The sequence below is a fragment of the Cavia porcellus genome, unplaced genomic scaffold, assembly GCF_034190915.1.
Source record: "Cavia porcellus strain 051 isolate PalLab524CR breed Dunkin Hartley unplaced genomic scaffold, mCavPor4.1 scaffold_17, whole genome shotgun sequence".
NCBI lineage: Eukaryota > Metazoa > Chordata > Mammalia > Rodentia > Caviidae > Cavia > Cavia porcellus.
Genome location: NW_026947500.1, coordinates 40,718,462 through 40,738,629, shown reverse-complemented (window position 1 = coordinate 40,738,629; position 20,168 = coordinate 40,718,462). Strand labels below are relative to the sequence as shown.

Sequence of the window (20,168 nt, the reverse complement as noted above, 5' to 3'; positions counted from 1 at the left end):
GGAGACACTTGGATGCTTGAGGGAAATGACAGGAATTCCACTCCCCTCCCCCAGTTTTGGTTGCTGTAAGGCCTTAAAAGTCTCAATTCTATTAACCAGAAGGTAGTTACATCGTTTGACTGCAGAACAGGTAAGACAATATTTGCTGTTTGCACAACTTAATTGTCAAGGGGGACAATGCCTTCATCCCTGCTTTAAGCCATTCTAACTGCTGGACACCTTAGAAAACCATATGCTAGGTCCTCCCATGCCTTGCTGATGAAAGGCACATTTGGGAGAATGAGGACCAGAGGGTTATTCGGGAATATCTAGAGTAGGTCTCATGGTGGGGATCTAAGCAAAGACAGGGAAGCCAGAGCAAGCACATGATAGGGGGCAGAGGCCGAGGATAAAGGCTAGGGTGGGGCTCAGGAAGCCAGCGTACTTTAACTTTAGCAGAGGCCAAACAGCAAGGTGTCAGAGTTGAAAAAGCATGCATCATAGGGAGAAAAGAACGGGGAGGTATGTTTAGAGATACTTCCATGACTTTAGCTAAATTTAATCTTGCACTTGATAATTGTCTACCTTATCTGAATTCGGGCTGAAGATGGCTCAGTCACAGATTGATTCTTGGGGATCTAATAGGTCTGAATTAGCAGAACTTTATATTCATTCATAGGTAAAGCAGTTTTACAATTAGCTTCCAATCTACTAAGCTTGGATTGCACGTTTGGGAGGTGAAGAGTAAAGACTGGGGATGTATTTCAATAACCCCAGACCAATAAGTATAGGCTATGGAACAGAGAATAAGGACCAAATAACACATTTGTTGTATTGGCCAGGTTTTTTTTTCCTTCTTGGGAAGGTTATTAGTTAAATAATGAATTGGATCTGAAACCTATTAAAATTCACATGTGGAAACTCAGCATCTTCCATCAGTCCTAAAGGCATAAAGGAAAGGGGAGGTGTACTTTCTAGGTAAACTGGGTTTTCAGAAAGCCATACTCTTGTAGTTTAAAAAAAATATTTTTAAGAGGGTACAATGGTCTCACTAAACCCTAATTTGATCAATCCCTTGAGTCTGTTTTGCTTTTGTAGAGCTCTGGATTAACACTGTGTGGCTGGAACTAACATTTATAGCTGGGCTGGAGACTCCTGGAGAGCACATGGTCAACAGGAACCAATCTAGGACACAGCTGAGGGCCTTACCAGGGTGGACCCACTCATCAGCACTGGGTTTCTGAGATTGCTACAAATCACCGAGACAGTGCTGGCTAATGTCACTTACCTCACCGTGCAGGAGCCTGTGGCTCAGGACCCGTGAAGAAAAGCCTTGGGTCCCAAATGGAAATGTTTAGAGTGAAGCCATTGCAATGTGGTAGAATGAAATGCAAATTTAATTGGAGAAAAAAAAATCTAGATGATTCCATTCTGTATTGGGGAGCATACAATTCTGAGGCTCTCTCTCTCTCCTCCTCGCTGCCCCCACCTTCTCAATCGGTCCCAAAAGTCATGAATAAGTTTTTTCACTGTATCTGAGCGGGACTAGGGGATTCCTGATCTTTCCATCGGTTCTCAATAACATCACACTCAGATATACCTGGGGTCCCTTCTTTGAGTGTGACTGCTGTGGCAGAGTATCTTGTCACTTCATTTTGGAAGAAGTAGGATTTGCTGTGGCTGACCTGACCAGGGGCTTAGTCTGGCACCAGGCAGAGGTGGAGGAAGGGAAATTAATGGTAGCCATCTGGATAAAACTCATAGGGAAACTTGCCAAAGAGAGACCAAAGCCATTTCCCAGGGAGAGGCATCTCAAAGAAGGAGCTGAGGGATGGTGACGGAAAAAGTGATGCTCAGGAGGGGATATTATGGCAAGGGTTAACAGGAAGATGAACGTGAGCAGCGACATTGCAGAAAGCAGGAGGCAAAGGATGACATGTGTCCTGGGTGTGTGAGGACTGCCTTGAAAACTCATCTGGTCTCCTCTCGGTCGTTGGCGCGCCTACAATAAGCAAGAGGAAAGGGACACGGTGTCAGCAATCCACATTCCATCACTTGTGATTCCTTGTGAGTGTTTTGTTCCAGGCTGCCCCTCCCCTCTTTCAGACACATTTTTTAGCTTTCTAGAGATGGGAAGAATGTGAGAGGCAGATGGTCAAGGCTGCAACTGGGTGAAGGGGTGGTCAGCCTTTACCTGTAAATGGCCAAATATCAGTTTGCTCCCAATTAGCTCATCTGCATCAATTATTCATGAAGAAGTCACATTCCTAGCCACGTGGAGTTTGTGGTATTAACAGGTTAAACCAGAAAGAGCTGTTTGCACCAGTAGCTGAAAGCCATCATGTTATATCATGGGCAAATATTTTTAATGAGCCACTGTTTAGAAAAATGTCAACCCCACAAATCACTCAGAAGGTACTGTAGGGGCCAGGGATATAGCTCAGGGGCCCAGTGCCTGCCTGGCAAGTGCAATGTCCTACTTTGATTCCCAGTAAAAAATAAAACGAAAAAAGAAGACCTTATAGGAAGGCAGCTTCTGTTGTCTGTGTTACCATCAATAGGTCTCATTCTGATCCCTTTATGACCTCATTCTGCCTATAGGGAAATAGAAGCCAATAGGAAGCTCTGAATGGGAACAGAAGAACTGGGTAATATCCATTGTCCCATTGCGTTCCTCTAGAGACATGTTGGCAGTGAATGTGGAAACCAGCCAACCTCTCACTCAAAGTCAAAATAGGCACCTATTACTTGCCTATTACCCATTACCAATGTGGAAAAACCAATGTGGAATTGCTGGGTGCACTGTAAAGGTTTATAACTTTACACAGTACCAATGAGTTAAAGAAACATTTGGTATTCTCCCAAAGACGTAACTCTAAAATGTACACTGGCAAGAGACTGACCTTAAAAAGAGACCACCCTTAGTAATTTCTAATTCCCAAATGGCTCAATATCAAGGTAGTTTAGTTATTAACCAACCCCAGGCAGAGGAAAAAGTAATTCAAGAAAGGATCTGCATGGCCAACAAAGAAGTGACTTTATAGTTTTCATTAACTAGCATTAAAAAGCACAATTTAGACCTCCCTTCCAGCCACCATAACCACAAAGTCAGAATTTAAGCCCAGAGTGACAGTTCTGGTCTGGATACTGCCAATAGCCCCTAACCAAAATCTGGAGCAAGTCACTCCATATCTTACATTTCAACCCATAAAGTGTATGTGGCTGCCTGCCCTACCTCTCTCATAGGACTTCACCTTTGAAAGACAGGTGTGAACATGTTCTACAAACCTGGGAAGCCCTCACCTCTGCAGTGGAAGGCATCGTAGTCACTATGCTGGTTACCTTGCTGTCTGCAGTCTGGGGGTCACGTTGGTGCACCTGGAGTGAGCTCTGTCATCTAATTTATTGCCTCGTGGGCTTGTTTTCCTAAAGCAGGGCTAAAACACTCTGGAATCCGGGAAGTTTGTGGAGCAGTCTCAGACCCAGTCCAGGCCTATTTATGTTAGGTGCTGAGGAAAGTTCTCCTCCTCATCTCACTTTGACCTGTGGCTCTTGCTTCTCTGAATTCTGGCTCAGAAGAACCCTAAGAATGATGATGGTCACTAAGGGCCAATGGATACTAGCCCTTACTCAAGCTCTGCAAGATGCCTCATTTGCAAAACCCAGCCACAAGGGCCGATGGTGACTGGTAAATGCAACACTGCAAATAAAATGCTTAGTAGTGTGTTGGCATTCACTAAACATCAGCTGAAATTATGAAGGGGGCAGAAGAAACCAGCCTCTACTGTTTCATCTTCCTATTTATTGCTCCAGGATTCCTCTTTTTCTCCTTGCTTTCAAGTACCACGACTAAGAAGCTCATAGGCTTCAAATACCCATAGGGCAGGGTGGAATGACTGCCATGGGATTTCTACAAAAGAGCCAGTAGAGGGAGCTCCTGAGTAACATTGTTCTCTAGTCCATGATTCTTTCAATTCTGAAAAAAAAAAAAAAAAACAAAAACCAAAAACACCCTGCCCAGAGGTCAGGGCTTTTTCTCCACCGCTCCATCGGCGACATTTCATTTAGAGAAAACCAGAGCCCTCAGGACCTAGTCCTGCTTTCAGACAGCCTATGAGTTCTTCTTTAACTTTAGAGACATCATGAGACTCAACTCTTGGGCTCCATGTGCAACCTGGAATAGAAGAGATAGTTCCTAGAGAGTGGATCCAGGAGATCTGGGGCTGTTTTAAAGCTAATACTTTTCTAGTCCTTGGAATTTTGAATATGTTCTGGTTTTCTAGCAAATTGTTGTCTCACAAATGTCCTAGATTCCCAGCCACTTAGAAGTTTTACTATAAATTTGTTACAAAGACATCATGGAGTCTGGACATCCCTCCTTCCCTAAAATTATTTTTATCAATGTCGTTGTGTATTCTACTTAGTAGCAGCAATGTACAAGAAACAGTCCTTTCTTGTTCCCAGGAACCTTTAAAAGATGGGCCTGGAGGGCTGGGGATTTAGCTCAGCGGCATAACCGCCTGCCTTTCAAGCAGGCAGTCGTGAGTTCGATACCTGGTACTGATAAAAAGGAAAAAGAAAAAAAAAAAAAAAAAAAGATGGGCCTGGATTCCCTCTGAGACAAAAGATCCAAAATGACTGCCAAAGGTGGCAAGATGGACTCTACGGGGGCTCTCTGGCAGGCCTTTCCAAGGTTCTTCCCTCCTCAGATTCCTCAGGTCAGCAAGTTGGTTGGCCTATTGGGCACAAACCTCCCCTGCCTCCACCCCTTCATACTCACTCATTTTCTGGCTCATAGTTAATCAATGCAATAGCCCAAGAGATGATAAGAGATCTTTCTTACAGTTAACATGTGCTCACTGTCTGGTTTTGAGTAGCAGGGGCCTCATTTCTCTTAGTGAACCCAAGAGGCTCTGCACTTCACCTATTTACAGCATGATACATAGCTCAGAAGGAACCCAGAATAGACAAAGCTTGTCATCCATGAAAGTTAAAAACATTCAGTGAAAGTTCTTCTCTTTTCTGCCTATGTGATATCAAGAATAGCAATCCTTATTGAGTATTCACTAATCTTCAGGTGCTAAGCTATACACTGGTAGGCATACATTGCCCTATCCAACTCTTACGACAATCCAGCGAAACAGTTTCTGAAGCATGGAGAGGTTAGATGACTTGCCTAAAGTTAATCAGCTGTTAGGCATAGTAACCGGTAACCTGAAATACAGGGCAACCTCTCTCTGGGCCCTGATCTGTTCTCTAGAATAGATAGTAGTGGAATGCCCTTCAGTGTTGGAAGAGATTTCCGAAGGTCAGAGAAACCGACAGAGTGAGACTCACCATATAAACTCTAAACCAGGACCTGGGGCAGCACCTGATATCCCTCCTTACTCCCATCATCTCATTTCCATAGGACAGGCACAGCTTATCTCAGGAGAAGGAGCTCACCACCAAGATGAAGTATTTTGCCTCCTTCTTCCACTCAGGTGATCTCCGAGTTACCTGACTAAGGGACCCAGAATAATGGGACTCATTATGTTTTTGGAAAGTGCATTGGATTTTCATAATCTGAAAATGAGCTGGAAAAATGACAGCTGGGCCCTAGTTCCAGAATAGAATTCTTTAGGTCATTTATCTTAAAGGGAAACACTCTCTAGGAACTGCCACCAAGGGCTAGATAATGGGTATTATCAGTAGTGACCAAGTCACTGCTTGTGACTTTGCTGGGCCCTGTTCACCCACCCCTGATTAAGGGTCAGAGTGGAATCACTTCTGGCTAAGGGTAAGTAGACCCCTTCAGTATAGAGTTTCAGACCAGTATAGAGGAAGCAGAGCTGCATAGCTAACATCATGAAAAACACATATCCTTAATCACAGCTGACAAAGACTCTGACTTCAGTCCTCCGGTGAGCTGGGCTGTCCAACTCACCCTCCACTTCCTGAAGTCAACAGACAGAACTGCCTAGTAATTACAGGTGCCATTGATCTCATACCATTGACTATAAATAAGAAAAGTCTCAAGAATCAGGCTCTTGGGACTGGGGATTTAGCTCAGCGGCATAAGCACCTGCCTTGCAAGCAGGCAGTCGTGAGTTCCATCCCCAGTACCGATAAAAAGGAAAAAGAAAAAAAAAAAAAAAAAGAATCAGACTCTTGCCCACCACGGTCTGTTGTCTCATCTCTGCAGACGGCACCAAATGGTTTCTATCTGAAATGTGAAGTGCTTCATGATTTTGCACATTATCCCTGTGCAGACCCCATACTAATCTTACTTTTAGTATATATGCTGCTGCAACAAGCGTAAGTTCCAAATGTTTTTGTGCTATTTGGGGATTGAGCCCAGGGCCTTCACACTGAGCTACTGCAACAGCAAGCAGAAACACTGAAATGACATCCAGGATTTGGAAGCAGATTTACTTTACGTTGATAGGTACCAGTCAGGATCATCCCCAAAATATCAGGCCCTAATCTTTGGTGGTCTAGGGCTTATATGGGATAAGCAAACAGGATGTACTCAGCAGAATGGCTTGTCAATTGGGGATTGACTTATACATGTGCATCACAGTGACCAGATGTTCATTAGAGACAGAAGCAACCAGAACTGGAATAGTAACAATTACCTGGGCAACTAAGAACCTGAAGTGTGCTGGCGTGGCAGGTGGCGGGGTGCAGAAATTCTCTGTTACATTTCCCCACTCTTTTTGTTTCCCCAGCAAATCCTTGCTGGGCATGTTATATGTGATCTTCTGTGACAAGCCCCAATTAGAAGGGGTGAGTGATCCTAAGATGGGCCCTAGTCAAGCTCCCCAAGATTGTCTTATTACAGAGTTTCCCTAAATTGTTTTTAGGAAGAGACATAATTCAGGCCTGTCTGTTCTGTAACATTATTCTGACAAGGAAGTTAACCTGATCTAGAAGAGTGTCCAATGTGCCTTGCATGCTCATAAAATCTTGGTCAAGTGTTTGACTGATTGTTCTATTCTCTTGGGACAATCATCTATACAATTTAAGGCATAAAACAGCTAGCAGGGGCCAGTGAAGCAGGGACTAGGGTAAGCAGCCTAAAAAGACACAAAAATCAAGGACAATAGATACGGAGTAATTCTATTAACTGTGTTCTCAAGCTTCAGCCATGCGTGGACTGGTCAGCATCCAGAGTGACCAGAGCAGGGCTTTGAGTGCATCTTCTCTTCAGAGTGAACTGGTCTGGTCCAGGTAAACTTTTTAAGCGAATCTAAAGCTGGATGTAGGCCTGTTGCAGGTCAGTGACAAAGACACTAAATCCTGAGCTGGCTTCAGGGGTACAGGTACCAGTGCTTGGCTTGGGTTTGTAGAACATACAGAGGGGGCAGGTCTGGCTGTGTGTTGTGGAAGATTTCCAAACAGCAGCTGGAAGCAACAGCAGGAAAGCTTTGGCCAAAATAACTTTGTCCAATGTGACCACAGCACACCTAGCCCATCCTAACAGAGCTACTGCCATCTGTAAACAGGGCGTGCTCAGCTTCTATCAGGGGGTTTGTTTTTTAAGTCTGACCAGCTTGAGAACAGTTTATCAGACAGTGCCAGGCAGTCATGGTTTGTTGGGCCCAGCTCTATGGGCAGGCACATGGTGGAATTTAGTGGTTTTATCACCATAAGAGTCAGGTCAGGATTTTTGCATAAGAGTCCTTGGTAGTGGGTAAGATCCAACATAGCATGTCACACAGTTAGGTCTTGGCTTAGGTGAGCTTGTCGGCTTTCTTTATCAGAAGGACAGCGGCTATTAGAGTGTGGAGGCGAAGGGGAAGGAAGCCCTCAGTGACTGGATCCAAGTATTTGCACAAGTGGGCCACTGGGCACCCCCACGGATTGATGGATGAGTAAACATCATTGCTTTTGTGAACTCAAGGATCCAGAGTCCGTAGACACCAACAGCTTGAAGAAGTTTGCAGTTTCCTTTTTGTGACCAGTTTCTGCCAGATAATATAGCAGAGTTTTTGTGGCTTTCCAGTGGGGAGCTGGGATATCATTAATCAGAAGTACTTTTTAAAAGAAGAAACAAGTTTTTGAACTTCTGAGAGATTGAGTCCTGTTGAGTTGGCTTTTGAGTCCAGAGGTCTTTGCAAAGAGAGGCTGCTGATGGGAGCCAACCAAAGGTAGAAGAATGTATTCTTTAGGCCCAGGTGTACCAGCAGGCTATGGGTGGCAAGAGATTGAGGCAACATTTACAGAGGGCAATCTAGGTGGCACTGGAAGCTCAGAGATCTTTACAGGCAGGAGAGGTATATTTCAGCAGTTTGACAATCTATAAACATTTCATGGTTTTGAAACCTCTGGATGTATGGTTTAATCTCTAGCTGAGTATCTCATGGCTTGGGATATCGTTTGATGTAGCTGTGGGGGGGTTGCCCCAGGATGCAACAGTGACAGAATTGTGGAGCTGGAACAGAGAAATAAGCTGTCTCAGAGTGGCCAAATCTGTTGCCAGAACCTCCCTGAAAATAGTGAGTTTCCAAACCTTGGCAACTGGGTAACAGTCCAAAAGGAGTGTGTAGGTTGGGAATCACAGAATGTAAGGTGATGGCTGTGTTTTTGATGGCACAGATTGTCCAAGGTGATTAACAGTCTATCAGGCTGATGAGAGGCGGGATTCCTGTTTGTGTTTCCTATGACACTTTACAGCCAAGGGGGAGAGAGACACAGTGAGGCAGCATGGTTGATGGTCAGGCCTGGAAATGAGTCTTTAATTTATACCTGTGATAGCAGAGGTTTTAGAACTTCAGGATTGTAGTTATCTGTCTCAGGCTGAGGCAGGCATCATCTGTCTTTTTGGGAACAATCAGAATTGAAAGTGCAGGGTTAAATGAGAGTGAGGCTGACTGGCTTGGTGCAAAGAAGATAGTTGTTTCTAACTTGAAGAGATGAGGGACTGGTTTATGCAGGAGATGTCCTCTCAGGCTGCAAGTTTGTGCCTGGAAGAAGGATCAAGAGGCAAGGGCCCTGGTTACACTGATGATGGTACTATGGGCTTCCAGTGGCCCAGCTGAAGAAGAGGACCTGGTCTGGCCTAGTCTGAGCCTGTCAGACCAATAAAAGGATTGTGGTCTGATTCAGACTGAAGTTTTTGAGGGTTCTTATATTTTAATCTGAAAGGGCATTTATTTTTTAGTATGTATAGTCTTTATAACTCATAACCAGAGGGTTTGATTGTCTATCAGGCTGGATTTTCTTATGGATGTCAGGTGCTTTTTTTTTTAAAATCAGGTTTCTGGTCGATGGGCTTTTTGTCCTCCTTTTTGATATCTCTGAGAAGCACTTGACTGAGTTATTTCTAGGCAAGGTGACCATTGGGAAATGCCATGGCAATTCATTCATCAGGGCTGACAGTCCAAGTTTTTCTGTCAAAATGTGGAACTCAGAAGGAATTGCTGTCATCTCAGGTGGGTGTTAGATGACTCCATCTGACCAAGATAGGTATGTCTCTGGAGGGTGTGTGTGTGTGTGTCTGAATGCAGGCAATTAACTGGAACCAGTTCAACTGGCTGAAAGTAGAATAGTCAGGAATGGGGGTGAACCCATAGGTGTGGGCTGCAACTTTGGTGGCCAACAACAGTGCTAAGGCAGGATTCTCAGGAAGAATGAGCTTTTTTTTTTAAGATGCAGGGAGAAGTTTGGTTTCATTTTTAATTCTGTAAAAGCCCTTTCTCCTGCAGTCAGGAACTGTGGGTTTTAACTAATTAGTTCCCATTCTGGCTCCCTATGGTGTATGTTGTGTATCATTGAATAATGATGCAACAGACAAAAGGCAGGTGCCCCTCTGAGAGAGATATCATTCAGATGCCTCCCTAGCCATGCCCCTTATGGGAACTTGGGTGCAACTTAGCTAAGGAGGGTGTGAGGCCTCCATTATCTTTTGCCATGGAAGTGCAAGTTGGGGCTCAATCAGTCACAGCAACCAGTGCTTTCCAGTCTTGGCGCACACATGGAGCAGCCTATTGCTTACACTGACAGGTCCACTCAAACAGTCATTCAGCAGATCCTCAGAGCTTAAACATTCCAACCTCCCTTCCCTTGAGGGTGGATTTAATTAATAAGAGTTGATCAAGCTCTTTTTCTGCTCAAACTAAGCAGGGCTAACAGACTGACTAACTAGAGCAACCCAGGGTCTTATCAGAATCCAGCAGGCAGGCAGATGAAAGACAGACAGACAGACAGATTGCATCTTCTTCCCTTTGGGGTCTGATGTGAGCCACTCAAGCAGGGAGCCAGGAATCCTCCTCCAGACCTCTGAGAGGACTTGTGAAATCTCGAGGGTGTGCCTTCCCATTAGGACCTGGAGAAGTTCTTGTGACATCCTTGAGGGTCACAACTGGTGACCAAAGAGGTCAGCAGGGTTGATTTTCCCAGAGTCAGCAGATGCAATGGCAAGCAGAAACACCAAAACAACATCCAAGTTTCAGAGGCAGATTTATTTTACAACAATGGACACTGATTTGGATCATTCCCAAAATATCAGGCCCTGATTTCAGGTAGTCCAGGACTTACTTTGGATAAGCAAGCAGGAAGTACAGAGGCAGAATGGCTTGTCAGTTAGGGATTGGTTCATACAGTGTGCATCATAGTGACCAGCTGTTTCTAAGAGACAGGAGCAACCAGAACTGGAACAGGAACCATTATTTGGGCAACTAGCAAACTAAAGTATACTGGCTGGGGGTGACATTTTCTATTACACTACCTCCCCAGCTATGCTTGTCCTTGCAATCCTCCTGCCTCAGGGGTGCATCACCACACATGGCTAGCACCAAATGTTTCAAATCATACATTATCTTGCCGCTTTAGGCTATCAGTATTAGCAAATATGTGGGCTGAAATTTATTTGAAATAATGTCAGGTTACAAATCAAATCATGGCTTTGTCTTGCATTGTAAATCACGGGAATTACTAAAGTTTTGATAGGATCAGGGGTCATGCATAGGATGGGTTAATTACGATCAGGGATTTGTAGTCAAGGTTACTTTCAGGCTCTGATAAGAATATACCAAATCCTTAGCATGACTCAGTATTCATAATTTTGAAATGCTCAAGATATGAGTGGTTAATGTTTTGAACATCTGACAGTTTATAAGCCAGTAAGTTAATAAAAAGTAAGAGAAACCTTCTTGATTTGGTGGTGGTTATTGAAGAAATTTTAAAGGGAGGATTATGGATACTTTGCTCTTCTCATCCTTAATGTTTGTCTCCTTGAACGATTTGTGTTTTCTAAGTCTGCATAAACAGTATAGGAAAGGACGTAGAACAAAGTAGCCTATAAGTGCTTTGGAATCCTATGCCTGGCCCCACATAGGATAAATTAAAGTTACTCCCTGACAATCAAGTCTTCTCTTGCTCTACATTTCTTAATCCCCAAGATACGGTGGTTCAGGTGAATCCTGTAGTTTTGGAACTCAGGCACCCTAACATAATGAGCCCATTCCATGGGCTTTCTAATGGGATGAATTGACATATATTCTGATTTCTTCCCGGATACTAACAGGGATCTCTGGAACTAAGAATGTTTGGATTTTAATGGCTAGAGCTTGTTCTTTCCCATCTGGCACGTCAATTAGCATGCTCACATAAAGTCATGGGTGAAAGGGCTCCTGATGGAAGGGGACAAAGACAGAGAAATCTGGAAAAGGGAGCCTCTAGCTGGGAATGGCGACACACATCCATAACCCCAACCCGGGAGTCTAAGGCAGGAGGATCTTAAATTTTAGGATGGAATGGACAACTTGGCGAGAACTTGTCTCTGAAAAAGGAATAGGGTAGGCAGCTGGGAGGCAGCTCAGTGAAAGGCCCCAATTTCAATTTCCAGTGCTGCAAACACAAAAACAAAGCCATACCACCATCAGTAACAAAAAGGAACCCTATGGTGGGATATTGATCAAATAAGGCCATTATAATTGTGAAAGAACCCAGGGTTGGTAAAAGTCTCACCAAAAGAAGATTATAGACTACTAAAGGCATCTTTTACCTTCTGATTGTTGGCAAGTGGGATGCATATCTAATTTATCATTGGCTCCTCAGTATATGTCTGCTATCTAGAGGATCATACATAATTTTTTATCGTGTTCCCTTTTTTTTTTTTTTTTTTTTTTTTTTTTTTTTTTGCAGCTATAGGGACCAGGTAAGGCATTTCTTTCTTGTGTTCTTCTTTAGAGAATGAAGTTTCAGTGACTGGATCTGGATCAAAAGTAAATAGTCATACTTGCCTCCTAGGAATTCATGAGGAGTTCTCATAAAGTCTAAGGAGAACTTGGAACATCTGCTTCAGTACAGTGAACACCCATTTTCACCTCTAGGCTCTCGTGACTCAAATACAGACAAATGCCATTGCACAAGTGGTCCTGACTCGTGCTAAGCATTGACTGGGTCCTTTTCTCCTCATCTCTAGATGCCTCCTCTTTCAAGGTTGGTGCTACCAGGATAAAAGGGCAAATAGATTTTAAGTTGAGATGAAAGCTCCACGGAAGTTACCCTGGCCTTTCCTTGCTTGGCAGTCAATGACAAGCAATTCCTTTGGCTTTCAGCAGAGAATGAGAAAGACAGAAGACTCTAGCCTGATCTCCCAAGACAAGCCCCAGTATGTGTAGAAAGGGCTAGGAGCTCCTCTACTAGCTTCAGAAAAGGAAAAGTCTACACAGGCAAGAAAGTCACAAGGTAGAAATGCCACCCTACAGCATGCCTCATGAGAAGATATTCCCAAGTCACTTTTCTAAGTTTCCTGAGCTCACAAATGGCCAGACGCATAATAACGCACATAACTATAAAACTAAAAACAGTATATTAGACACTTGGTATGTGAGCCAAGCAATGTCTAAACATAACAATGAATCATCATCAAAAAACCTTTGAGCTAGGTACCCATTTCAATTGTCAAGAAATGCAGGCTTAGGATGTTTAAATGACTTATCAGAGGCCACATAAACAACAAAGTACAGAAATTTGAACCAAGATCTGTTAGGCTGCAAAGCCTCAACTATTCACCAGTGTGTTTGGGACACTGTCCAGCCTACACAACAGGAAAAAGAAGGTGAAATTAAAAGACATATAAAAGGAAATTTAGTATCTGTCTCTACATATGCCTAAGAATGCTTTCCATGAGATATCTCATTTCATCCTCACAATAACCCTGTGGGGTGATGATATTGTGAATTATATTTTGTATTATAATGTGAGTATTTCCATTGCTCAGGTGAAGTAAGTAGGTGAAGAAGCTAAGTGATTTACCCAAGATCATGCACCTACTTGATGGCTTAAACCTATGTAGTCGATGCCACATCCATGGCCTTCTTGCTATAACACATTGTCACCATAATGGTACATATTTATAGTCAGCTGTCACTTATCAATCACCTATCATGGGTCAAACACTGCTAGACTCATTCATAAACAGTATATAATAAGTAAATGATGGGTTTTTCTAGTCCACTAAAGACTAATTCCCTCTCCTCTTTTCCTAGGTACTTTCAATAGTTTAGACCAATATTTCACAAAAGAGTTTTACTGTCAGGGGCTGAGGGTTTAGCTCAGCGGCATAAGCACCTGCCTTGCAAGCAGGCGGTCATGAGTTCGATCCCAGGTACCGATAAAAATGAAAAAGACAAAAAACAAACAAACAAAAAAGAGTTTTACTGTCGCCCAAAGGATGAGACCAAAAAGGAAGCTAGAATGAGGCTGAAAAACACAACTCTCAAAGTCCCTGAGCCAATGCTAGAGGGTCAATAGTGTCTTCAGTTTCTAAGTTGGATTCGTTTTTAACACTATCTTACTCCCCTTTAGTTCACCTCACATCTCTAGCTTTGTTCCTGAAAGCGTAAGGAGGAGGAAGGCAGTTGATGTACGAAGAAAAATTCATTTTTTATTGGGGCCCATCAGCTGTTAGGACTGTCTTCCCTTTGAGCCTCAAGCCCTACTGCTTAATTTCACTATCCACTGGATTCACCAGCAAAGGAATTTCTGAGACCCTGTCATTCTGGACTAGGAGATCCATGGACAGGCTTCAGAACATGGTGGAATAAGTAATAATTAATAAACACTAAATCAGTGGCACAACCATTCCTGGAGCAGGCAGAGTATAAGGAGAGATCAGGCACGGTTTCTCCTTAATGGAATCAAGTTGGAATGTGATACAGGATTAGAGTGAATGCTTCATCTCCAAGCCCTGGCTATAACACAAGGTATCACTGGACACAGAAAAGATCCACAGATGAATTCACTCCTCCAAGGAAGTGGTGAACTTCTCAGAATGGGATACAACAGCCCCAGTGTGTCAGTAAAGGCAATGGTGACATTTTCTGCCCTATAAGGAATTATTCATTTGATAAAAAAAGATGAATGATAGGGTTCCTTGTTACATCTCACCTCTCTTGCCCAGGCAAGCTTTGATAAAGGGGTGAAATGTATCTTTACACATGGTGTCCTGTGCTCAGAAGAGCTGTGTGCTTGGTTTAACAATGTACTGTCATTATCTTGAAATTTTTAAAATAATTTTGCCTTTGAACTTGTGTTTTGTAAGCAAAATCTATAGGACAAGGGGGAGTGAGCAGAGATGAGCCCGATGCATGCCCACCTTTTCATGGTGTCCTATGTGTTGCGTGGATACAGAGTAATATAGGAGCTCAGTGAGACTCAAGACAAGCACACTGTAAATCTGCGATTGAGGACATGGGGACACGGCAGTACCGCGACGTCATGCCTCCTGTCGGGCAGGATGCTCTGAATGCAGAACGGCAGTGGGTCTCTAAACAACACTAGTGACCAAAGAACGCTAGCCCATTGCTTCTCAGACATTCACATTCCCTGTGTGTGCCACCTGCCTATGTAATGCTAAAAATGGTGCCAAAGAAGAAAAGGAAAAAAGAGCAACCCGTGGCTCCTTTCTTTCAGATTTTTTTCCTACTCAACAGCAAGCAGGTTGAGAGTGTCAGTGGAGTGTACTGGGATCAAGAAGTGAAATAAACATAGTTGAGTTGGTTTTATTCAAGATCTCCATTGTTCTGGCATGAATGAAGTAACTACGCACATATGACTTCTTGGTTGTATAATTTCCGTGACTCTGCAAATGAGTTCAATGTGTTTATATCTTCATTTAAAATTGGTGTCATGCAGTATAAAGATGAATAGTGAAATTCATGCTACTAATAAGAATTTAATTTTTATTTAGGATGACATTCAACAGCAAATAAGGAATACCAGGACATGTCTACAGAGAGATTATGGGTGAAGGAAGGTTTTACATTGCAGTGCCTTTAACGGCACTTTCTTCTGCCTCCTACATTTTCTTTGTGCTGGGCCCCACAAATTATGTAGTTGGCCCTGCGTCTGCCCTTATTTTCCTTTTGGGAAACAGAAGAGAAGCATCAGGGATCATTCATGGTGATGGCGAGAAGTTGGGCTTCATTCTTCTCATGAATGGGTGGACCTCTGCTTGGAGTGATGCTTTCCAACGTCGTGTGCAGGGGCGACTGACACTCCTGAATGAGTATGAGGAAACCCAAGGCAAATTCAGGTTCACCACATACACTCAGGGACGCCAGATCCACCCCTAAAACTGGATGTGGCACCTTTGGACTTGACGGAAGAGGAAAGAGGTCCACTTCCTCACATATTGCTCGTGAGCTCACGTGTGGAAAGAATCCTGGGCGTATGCTTGAGTATGGTTGTGGTCTCTGCACACGTCTATGCATGGACTCTAGACGTATGTGTCTGCATAGAACAATAGTCTGGGCATGGAAGAACGCTAGACAGATGGATTTCAAGGGGCTGGTTGATGGGCATGGAACATCTTTAGCAAGAAAAATGTGGTAAAGAGTAGACACTGGTTGAGTGTCCTACAGGAACTTGGTCCTCAGAGACCACAGCTGAGGAGAGAGACTGATGGATCCCTGGATCCCTGTCTGTCATATACTGTAAGGCTGAGTTTCACCATTTTTTTTCTGGTAACCACTATCCTCTCCTTATATGAAAAGGAAACAAATAGCCATTGACATGCTAATGGAAACAAGTTTCTTCTGAGAAAAGCAATGGTGACCTTCATGTATTCTGGGCTGTGAAAGATTATCCTTCCCTTCCTCTACTGGTCAAAAAATGACGGACAGGTCCCTTAACCAAGACCCTACATAATGTGGGCAATGGGTGCTGGGCATGCTGGCATGGCTTTCCTCCACACCAGCAGGGCCCAGAGGCTGCAGTCCCCCTCAGTTCTGCTTCTTCAGCTCAGTAAGGACTGCAAGCTTAGATGCCAGCCTGCACCTGTCTCACCTCCCATTTCTGGGTCAGTCCTCCTGGCCTTTTGGTTATCACAGCTCTGGAGGTCATGGCAATGGTCTAAATTCCAAACATCCTCCAAATATCCCACCTTCCCTGCTGCAAGAGACTCCATTCTTAGGCTCATTTGGTGACCCAGCCACCCCCCCAGGAGCCCCCCCCAACTTCCTCCTCTTAATTACCCCAGGTGGGATAATTACCCCCCCCCCAGTGGTCTTCTCTACTACCAACCCAGGCCAAAGACCCCTTGGCTTTTATCTTCCCCCATATTTCCAAAGTAACCAGACATTCAGATGGCAGCCCCATGTCTATTTAAAGACCGCGAGGGTATTCCGCCCCCACCCACACACACACACTTGCGTTCCACATCCCACAAGTGGCTGCTCCTCAGCGTGAAGGTGATTCAGCTTTCCTAGAACATCGTTTGCAGGGTGGGGGTGATGGATACAATACTACAGCTGAGACTGCTGCTTGCTTCCCTCTGTTTAAAAAAAAATCCTGCTCTCAGACACATGGAATTCCCATTGATGAGGTCTGGCCAACAGCAGGCACTGCCTTTTCCTCATTAAACATAAAGCTCAGGGTGAACACTGCGGGGGCGGGAGAAGGGATGAGGACACCTTTTAGCCTTTTCGGTGCTCTGGACGATTTGAACTCTGATCCCCAAGGTCAAATGGCTGATGTTCAAAAGCCTCCTCCTCTGCTCCCCCCTACTCTTTCCTCCAAGCTCTTTCCCAACAAAGAATGAATCTCTGCCACACACAATAAAGCCCTGGTGGATTTACCCAGATTAGAAAACCCCTTGAAGTCGCTGTCAAAACTAATCTTCTCAGGAGAAACACTTGTTGATAACCACTTGGCTTTGTACAACAGCAGGAAAGACCAGGCAGGCAGGAAAACCTGGCCTCTCTGACCCCCTCCCCTTCCCCCCATCTCCACAGGACACCAGCACCAGACACCCATAACCTCACAGCACATCCACCCCACAGCACTCCTTGCAAGACCTGCTTCCTGCTCTGCTTGGGGGTTTGGGCTCCCCCATCTCAACACAGGCTCCCCAAGCAGAGAGGCCAACTTTGCGGCTTCCCAGACGGGCAGGAACCTGGCCAGACTCCAGCCTTCCCTCCTCCCCAGCTGCCCCCGCGGTTTAACCCTTCGCCCTGCAGGGCCAGCCTCTCTGGTCTTCTGCAAACTTTGCCAGGCGGTTTCTTCCACACACCCGGCCCTGAGAAATCAGGCATACAGATTTCCCTCTACAGGTGGTTGGGAGCTGTAGCAATTTTTGCTCTTGCAATGCAAATGGTTTTGTTATTTTTTAAAATTCCATTTTACTCACTAATAAGGTTTTTAACAAACATATGTAGCTTTATACCCCCTAAAGACTTACCATTTTCTCCAAACAGTGAGAAAAGAGAAGATGAAATTCTCTAGGCAAGAAATAATGCCACTAGCATCACCACCACCGTGCCCTGACTCTATTCCCCCTAGGCATCCCCCACACTTTGTTCTGACTTCATGAATCCTTTTCTGAACTCAATTTTCATGTGCAAAATAACGACAAGAATGAAGACCCTTAATCAATGAAGATCAATCCCAAATACGACCAGGTGGAAGAACAGAATCCCCCCCACTACAGAATCCCCCCACCCTCCCAGCCCTGCAGCACAGAACACTCCAAGCGGGAGGCAACCCCACAATTCACACCTAGCGCTGTCCAACTGGCATGCTCCTGCAAAAACCACACACACAGGACCCCAGGAAAGTGTGCCGGAGAAGTCCAAGCAATTTGTGCAAATATTATTGTTCCATGAAAAAGAGAGTAATCATGGCCAGTCACACAGATCGACTCCTCCAAACATTCAGCAACTGACATCATAAACTTTGCAGAAAGCCAAACACAAGACAGTGCACGGAATAACCTACCTTGGCGAGCTCCTTCACTTTTTGTGCAAATGTTTTCCCCTCCGCATGCTTTACACAGATTTCTAGGGAAATTTGGAAGGACTGCTGAGGGGGTGGGAGAGGTGAGGGAATGAGGGTAATATAAATAAGGAAGCATTTTAAATGCACCACGCAAAAAAGCTCGGGATTTCACGTTATGTGTCTACACTCTTCCCGGAGCAAAGCAAAACAGTTCGTTCAGTGCCAGACTTGGAGGGAGAAGGAGAGAGTGGGAGGGGAGAGAGGGAGGGAAGAGCGGGAGGGGGAGAGAAAGAAAGAGGGTGGGGGGTTGCTGAGAGAGAGAGAGAGAGAGAGAGAGAGAGAGAGAGAGAGAGAGAGAGAGGAGAGGAGCAGTGTGGAGGGAGGGAGCGAGGGAGAGAGAGAGAAAGAGAAAGAGGGAAGGAGGAGAGAGGAGGCAGCCCCCCTCCCACGCTCCCACCCCCACACATTCAGGCACCTCCTGAGTAACTGATCAGAGCAAAGAACTCATCACCCACGTTCGAAAACCCGATCAGGGACTAAGTCCCCAGTGCACACACGCTCTGCATCTATTTATAGACACACCCTGATGTTATGCATTGCGTTCTCAACGTAAATGTGTGTGTGTGTGTGTGTGTGTGTGTGTGCATGCAGATTACATACGGTGCTTTTGACAGTTTTTTTTTTTTTTCTTGTACCGCAGTGTGACTGATTATATCGGTTTGGATTTTTTCTTTCTTTCTTTCTTCTTCTTTTTTTTTTTTTTTTTTTGCATCAAGAGAATATGCACCAGTTTTGAAGATGCTTTGGAAAATGGTGGGGGTCTCAGTGCTTACAAAACCCTGGGTTTTTTTCCCCCTGCAAAGCTGGGATATTTGCAGAGTTGGGGCTGTTTGGAAAGGCTCCAGCTCTGGCTTGGTGTAGCACGCCCAGTTCCAGCAGTGTGTGCTATTGACCTGCATTGACGTCAGTGCGTCATTAGGTCTCCCTTAGAAACACTGACTTTCAAAAATAGTATCAAATTAATTCAGTTGGAGCCTGGTGAAGAAAGGCTACTAGCTAGAATCAGCCATAAAACTCCAGAATTTTCAGCCCTGGATCTTTCTTTTTTCTAGGAGCCAAATAGAAATCAGATTGTATGGAAAATGCCATTGATGAGATTTTTTTTTTTTCTTAAGAAAAGGGACCAAATTAGATTGCAAAACCCAGAACTGCCTCTTTTTTTTCCCATTCCCCTCTTTTTTTCTGATCTAAAAATAACTCCCTGCTTGAGCTGACTGCGGTATCTTTTGTGTTGCAGCCCTCTGTTTTTAGCAGTCTGGCCCCAGGGAAGGGTAGAACACAAGTAAAGACACTGATCTATTGATATTTGCAAAGCCAGGAATTAATTTTAATAAAACAGGTGTGTCTTATTGTGGTGGTGGGCATTGCAGTGGAAGGCGCCATGGGAGACATTTTTGCCATTCACACCTTCCTGGCTTCATTTTTTTCCGATTCAGTTTTTTCAAAGACATAATTCCCACCCCACGTGTCTCACGTGGCCTCTGACCAGCACATGCAACCCCCATTCATACAAACACAGAGCGGCGGTGCATTCACACTTAGCGGAGACGGTACATTCATAAGCTAGGGCTCTGGGATGTTCTGCTTCCCATGGCTGCTTGGCAGAGAAGGCACAGCAGCCCCCTAAAATGACTGGATGAATGAGGATGAATCTGGAGGACTTAACATATGCAGTCTGATGATTAGATTGCAATATTAAGATCTGCATTTATTAAAAATCTTTTTTATGGGCGGGGAGCACAGAACTAACAGTGTAGTCTGAATCAGCCTATTTTACACGCATGCATTTTCTATATGCCTACAATATACATGTGGATATAGAGCGATTTCCCCATGGCAGCAAATTAGGTAATGTACGTCACTTTCAGATCTTGGGGGGAGGGTCTTAATTTTTTTCTATTTTTAGAGGATGCAGCTGATCA

The 20,168-nt window shown here is 44.3% G+C and overlaps 1 long non-coding RNA gene across 1 annotated transcript; it reads right to left on the bottom strand.

Annotated features, from left to right (window-relative positions):
• Positions 1 to 1,358: 1,358 nt before the first annotated feature.
• On the bottom strand, positions 1,359 to 18,535 carry LOC134470939 (uncharacterized). The gene is made up of 2 exons (XR_010040208.1): positions 18,187 to 18,535; positions 1,359 to 1,981 (listed from the first exon to the last, which is right to left on the bottom strand). It is a non-coding gene; the product is annotated as an uncharacterized LOC134470939 (long non-coding RNA).
• Positions 18,536 to 20,168: the final 1,633 nt, after the last annotated feature.